We start from the raw sequence: 7,306 nt of genomic DNA on the forward strand, positions 1-7,306 counted from the left end.
TATTAAATATTCATTTTTGAAAATGAATTCTCTTGCAACACGAGTAAGAAAGTAGAATAAGAACTCGGTAGTTAATTCTTGATATTATCAATTTGATCTGATTGAGATGGTTCCATCTTTTTCTTAATCATTTCAACAATCAAATAATTGATCCTGGTCAACATCTCTTCAACAATATCTCCCTTCAACAACCAAAAATTTCTAAATTGAAATGTTGGCATAGCATTCTTACTTTCCAGTGTATTACCCATAATTCTCATTATGATGTTTTAAAATAAAGAAGCACATATTTTAATACTTCCCATCCGGTGGAAAATATTATCCGGTAAGGCCATGGTCAATGTTGAGTATGCTTTGGTTTCAATCTCTAAAGCCTTCTTCTCTTCTTGAGTATAAGAATTATAAGGCTTTTCTTCATAATTTGTACTTGCATCACCAAGCATCGGAGAGGTATAAACATTATCAAGACTTCTAGAGCAGTCAGGATGCACAAATCCTAGATACGCTCTAAATCTTGGTTCCCATTTAGCAAAGTCACTTAATTTCATAATCCTGGGACATTTAGAATGCAAACCTATTTATGCGTCCAGGTGTAACATTTGTTGCATCATCATAATATGAGACGCTAACGAATAATAGTTAGACATTTTTAGAAATATGTGTTCAAATGATAAATTGTTCAAAGTTCTGGGTAGAAAATGTCAAATGTATAAGATTAAGGGTTAATTTTGTAACTTTTATAACGAATGGGGAATAGTCTTGACGAATGAGGTTTGGTTATGGTAACAAATTGTGTAACGAATGACACCAAAACTATAATGAATAGTTATAGAGAATGGTAAGTTTTCGGTAACCAATAGATCATGTTCACATGAATGATCCAATGACGAATGGTTTAGCGAATAACCAAAGATCAAACGAATGGCATGTCGAATAGCATGGTGAATAGCTTAAAGAATTGATGACGAATGAGAATATCACGAATAAGATTCTGTATGACGAATGAGCAACAGTTTCGAAAGATCAGTTATAACAAACTGACACGTGGCATAAAACAGTTACACTGTTCATACGAATGAGCAGTTATGGTATAATGAATTAACCTTCATCATAACGAATGGTTATTCAAACCTTCAAACATATTTTCAGATCGTTTGATACAAATTGCAAACCTTCAAACATATTTCCAGATCTTCAAGTTTTCCAGATCCAAACTCATGTAACATCCTGTTTTCTGATTTCAGTTAATAAACGAAATATGAGTTGTTATGAGTCGGGCTAGTGTTGGGTAAATGGATATGGGTTATGGATTTGGGTTATGGAAGAAATAAGGAAAGACCATGGGCTTAAGCCCATGATCAATAATTATATAAACCATTAATCACCCATTTAATTCATTTTACACATACTCCATACACCACAAAAACACACACTTAAGCTCTCTCTCTCTCTAGTCTCTCTCTAGCCGAAATCACCAAGGAAACCGATCCCGACCCAAGGTATGATAGTATTTTATTGTATGAGCTTAAACCCGTTAGATATAATCACGAAACGACGAGCCGACACCGTTAAACCATTTAAGTCACGAGATCCGGGTGGAATCGGGTATAAACCGAACCTAAGATGAGCTTAGGGGTCACCCTAGCTCAGATCTGGGTCGAACGGGACGAAAAACGATGAAAAACGGTGTAAAACGGTGAAAATACGTTTTTCCGGTGAGTTTTACGGTATTCCGGCAATGGAGGCGCCGGAAAAACATGTACGAGGTTGTCAGGGAATGTTCTGACATTCCCTGACCTAACCCTAGTTCGCTATGGAAACCTAATGAATTAAAAGGTGATTCGTTAGTTGATTCGTATAAGGGGGGCATAACGAACTAACTCTAGTTCGTGTCTGATTCGTTAAGGGAAAGGGTAACGAATTACCCTTGATTCGTGATAGTTAGTTCGTTAAAGGAAATAACGAATTAGAAAGTCCAATTCGCTACTTGGACCGGTTCGCTATATGGATTGATTCGTTAAGGAGTCCAGTTCGTTAAAGGGTTCAATTCGTTATAGGAACCAGTTCGCTAAGATAAGCCAATTCGTTATGAACCAATAACAAATTCGAAGTTTAACAGAATGACAATAACAGTCCCTGGACTTAGAAAAGAATGATTTAATTACAAAGAAGCCCTTGGACTTTAAGTAGCAAATTATTTAATGATTCAAAATCCTAATGGAAAATGTGTTAAGACAGTTAATGAAAATAAAAATTTTCCAAGCTGACCTGGCAGCTTAACCCCAGCCAGGGGCTCTGCCCCTTGGACCCCGCTAGGGGCTGCCCCCCTAGAACCCCGCTGCCAAGGGCGTTGCCCCCGGACCCCCGTACGTTGAGAGTAATAATTAAACTAGAAAGACGATATGTGTAGTGATAGTTTATTGATACGTATAATTATTATACAGTTAGTCGTGCACAGCTCAAGAAGGGAATAACCGTAAACGGTGAACGCAACCGCATTTAGGTGAGTTTCTAGCCCCACTTCCTTGTTATGTTTTCGGGACTGTGTGCATACTCGATGTGATAGTCAATACACTTACCTTAGGTGGTAAAGTGTATTCCTTGTATGATTTATGTATGACGATTGCTTGACGGTGCGTGAACGATCTTTGGATATTGCATGTGTCGTCAAGTGTTAGTTAAAGGTATGATTGATATGTATGATGTATGAATGACGTATGTATGAATATGTATGATGTATGTATGATATGTTGATGGTACGTGAACGCTCTTCGGAGATTGCACATATCGTCAAGGAAAGTATGTAAATGACAGGTATGTATAGTAGCACGGATGTAGGGAACCAACCCTAATAATGTCGACGAATAAAGGGAACCGACCCTAATAGTATCGGCGAATGTAGGGAACCGACCCTAATAATATCGGCGAACGTAGGGAACCGACCCTAATAATATCGGTGAAGGTTATAGGGTGGAATGCTCTTTAAAACGTATATTTATGAATGAAAGTATGTAAGTAAGTACGAAAGAAAGAATGAAAGTACGTATGTAAGTAAGTATGTAAGAAGATATGAAGGTATGTACCTCCGGGTGCATATGCTAGTATGAGAATGTATTGTATGTCGTCTGATTAATTAGAACTCACTCAGCGTAGCTGACTTTTAGTATGCACGCAGGTGAGTAGAATGAGGCAACTTGCTTGAAGGGAAGCACATGGCATGGATTTGAAGACACTGGCATCTCAATGAAGTGTTATGTTATGAAGTTTTTAAAAGACAATGTTTTAAGTTTAAACAATTTGAATGTTCGTTAAAGAAAAGAATGATGGATATGTAATATATTGGTTGAAGTTTATTATTTCCGCGAAAGTTTTAATTAACTCTGATATTCAGAACTGTGTTTATGAGTAAATCCAACGTTAAAGTGAGGTACCAGTGACGGGGCCTTACAACTAAAATCCAGACAAGATTCAAACATGGATTTCTAGTCCAAAACAACACCAATTTCAATAATCAATCTATCAATATACTCGTAATCTCATTCCGAACAAACCCTGACCATTCCAAACAACAAATTCACACTAAAACGAGTCCAAATTTAATCAATACGAGTCCATATTCACTTTGTTCCCGCCAAAACCAATTATCACATCAATTCCATCGAATTGATACACAATAAACCAATTAAACTATAACGCAGCTAATGAACCTGATTATGAACTGATTAACCTTCAAATTGACATCACTTATCGGTAAACCACTGATAATTGATTCAAAATTAAGCTAAACAGTTTCATATATCAATAAAATACAATTAACACATCAATTAACATCAATTGATGTTAATTAAGATTAATATCACCTGAATAATCAAACGTATGGCTCTGTTAACACTTGAGAAATCAGTACGTGATGATTTCAGTTCATACTCACGGGTCTAGTTCTTGATATAGACAAATGATAGCAATATGATTAGTGGTTTACGTTAAGTGAAGTGTGAGAGAATAATCGAGCAGAGTAACGACTCTTGAATAATAATAATCACACTTTGTAATTTACGAATAATGGATACGGGTATATATAGAAGACGAACCCATTTGTTAGACATCTCATAACGAATGGGGACCATTCGTTTCCATTCCCTAACAATAACTTATAGTATAACGAATGCCTCAATTCTAATACCACTTTCGTTATAAAATTCATAACGAATGGACTAATACATTAACGACTGGGCTATTTCGTTATACATTCCATAAAGAATGACCCTTTACATTAACGGATGGGCACATTCGTTAGATATCCTTAACGAATTGCCGTAAAACATAACGAATGGTAAACATTTACCAAAATACCCTTTACATTAATAAAAGTATATTACAATAGAGAAAATAGATTATCCATAGTATCCTTACCGAGTGGATTCATATCGCCCAAAATGAAGCCTTAAAAGAAGATTCTTGGAAAAAGAAGACTTGTATGGACACAAGAAAATTTTGAAAAGAAAACTTATGAAATACTCTACGTCAAGAAGCAAATTTGTATTCCGACTCTTCATAACCTTCGTGAATTGATTCTTGATGAGGCGCGCAAATCCAAGTATACTATTCATCCAAGTACTGACAGAATGTATAAAGACGTTAAAGAAATTTATAGGTGGCATGGAATAAAGAAAGATATAGCCATGTACGTAAGTAAATGCGCGACTTGTGCTCGTGTTAAGGCTGAATATCAGAAATCTTCGGGAATGTTACAACAACTTGAAATACCCCAATGGAAATGGGAACAGATTATAATGGACTTCGTTACACACCTTCCCAAAACTTCAAGATGACAAAATGCAATTTGGATAGTTTTAGACCAATTAACCGAATCTGCACACTTTATTCCAATTTGTGACAATTACACTACTGGGAAACTAGCTCGAATCTATATTGATGAAATAGTATCTCGACACGGTGTACCACTTTTGATCTTTTCAGATCGGGATAGTCATCTTATTGTACAAGAAGCTTTAAGAACCCGAATAGACCTTAGCACAACTTACCATCTTCAAACAGATGGCCAATCCGAAAGAACCATTCAAACTTTAGAAGACTTACCTCGTGCTTGTGTATTAGACGTTAAAGGGAATTGGGAACATCTTCCACTCATTGAATTCTCTTACAATAATAGTTACCATAGTAGTATATAAGCAGCACCATATGAAGCATTATAAAGACAAAAATGTAGATCATCACTTTGTTGGACGGAAGTCAGTGATACTCAATTTACAAGATCTCATTTGAATCAGGAAACAACCGTAAAATTAATAAGATTAAACGAAAACTAAAAGCCGCTCGAGACCAACAAAAGAGTTATGCCAATATTCGTAGAAAACCGTTATCTGTTGAAGTAGATGACAAGGTGTTTTTTAAAGTGTACTCATGGAAAGGTGTTATAAGGTTTGGTAAAACTAGTAAGTTAGCACCGAGGTATATTGGTCCTTTCGAGTTTATTGCTAAAACTGGTTCTGCAGCCTACCGATTGAAACTACCTTTGGAATTGAATTATATTCACGATGTTTCCCATGTATCGAACCTGAGAAAGTGTCTAACTGATGAATGGCGATAGTACCACTGGAATATGTGAAAGTAAATGATAAGTTAAACTTTGTAGAGGAACCAGTAGAAATAGTAAATGGGAAAACCAAACAGTTACGATACGACAAAATTTCATTGGTAAAAGTTCGGTGGAACTCACAACGAGTACCCGAATATACATGCGAATGAAAGGATGAATTCCGAAATAAATACCCACACCTATTACCTAAAAAGAAAGCCGTTGATACATAGAATTTCGGGGATGAAATTTCTTAATGGGAGAAGCATGTGATATTCGTGACAAAACGAGGTACACTTTATTTGCTACGTAACGAGTAAACAGTTAACTGGTTATTTCGTATCGAGTAAATGATTAACTGAACAATACTGATTATGACCCAGATATATCAGGTGGCCATATACAAGTGATATACGTATCATAACAACTAACTGATGTGGTAAAAGCAATCTATAAAAACTTAATCTAACCTAGACACTCTAGTTTTAAATTTATAAATCTAGACTATCATAATGCTAGATCACTAAACAGGAAAGTGTACCTATCAACTGTAGTAAAGCCTAACGAAGTCCGAATATAGAACCCAAAGGACACTAGCGACATCTAAACTAGACTCTGACTAATAACTTAAATAAATAGATTTAATTGATTTTTGTGTTTTTCTAATTATTAACTATAAACTAAATAATACTTAAACTAAAACTAGACACGGACAAGTCGGGTTGAAACCTAAATAGGGGAAACAACTACCTAGGCAAGGAATCCTACTAGTCAACTCGTAAACTCTCGGAATTATATTTATGATTGGTAACTGGTTTCTAATAATATGAAACTTATGGAATAAGTAAAGTACGCTAGATCACCTCCCGGTCTCACCAACAATACCTAAGAACCCTAAATATCATGTAAGCTCAACGGTTTAATGGTTCGGATCACCTCCCAGTCTCACCTAACCTAACTATGCTAAGGTACCAAAGACTAATTTACCTCCCGGCCTCTCTAATCATAAAACACCCTAAGGAGTAAAGGGGTATTCTATTGAATTTGGTTATAACTCAGATCTGTAAAGATCTAAAGAATTCTAGGGTAATTCACTCCCACGAAATCACTATCCAAACCCGCAAAAGACCAAAACAAACGACACTTAATTACCTCCCGGTCTCTCAAGTGGCAGAATATAAGGTATCACTAAACTCTCAATTACCTCTCCTATGAAATACGTTAACTATATACCATAAACTAGTTGTAAACACACATTAAACAACCTAATATGCATCCATACATGAAAGACGTTCACAAATACGCATATGGAATAAAAACTTATCATAAATTAATACCAAATACGCATATGCATCACAACCAAAGAATAACAAAAACTTTACTAAAGCATGAACCAATCAATAACAATCCAAAACAAAAAATAAAATGAATCTAAAAAGTTTCATCCAAACTCAGGCAGTATAACAGTTTAGCCTCTCATAATAATAATCGATGAAACAAAGATAAAATAAATAATATTGTTCATAAAAAAAGAAATAAAAAATAATTCAATATTAGAGCACCTAGCCTGGTGGCTTGATTTATTTAGTAATGATGCCCCTTGCTCTCGGCTCCTCCTTTTGGCTTGCGTTACAAATATCAAGCCGTCACCAACAGGGGTGGTCCCCCTTGTTTGGCGTGTACTCCTAGTCTTACGTCCGCCTTCTT

The sequence above is a fragment of the Bidens hawaiensis genome, unplaced genomic scaffold (genome assembly GCF_021521415.1).
Source record: "Bidens hawaiensis isolate Kalapana, Puna unplaced genomic scaffold, B.hawaiensis_p1.1 tig00049236_1, whole genome shotgun sequence".
NCBI classification, from domain to species: Eukaryota; Viridiplantae; Streptophyta; class Magnoliopsida; order Asterales; family Asteraceae; genus Bidens; species Bidens hawaiensis.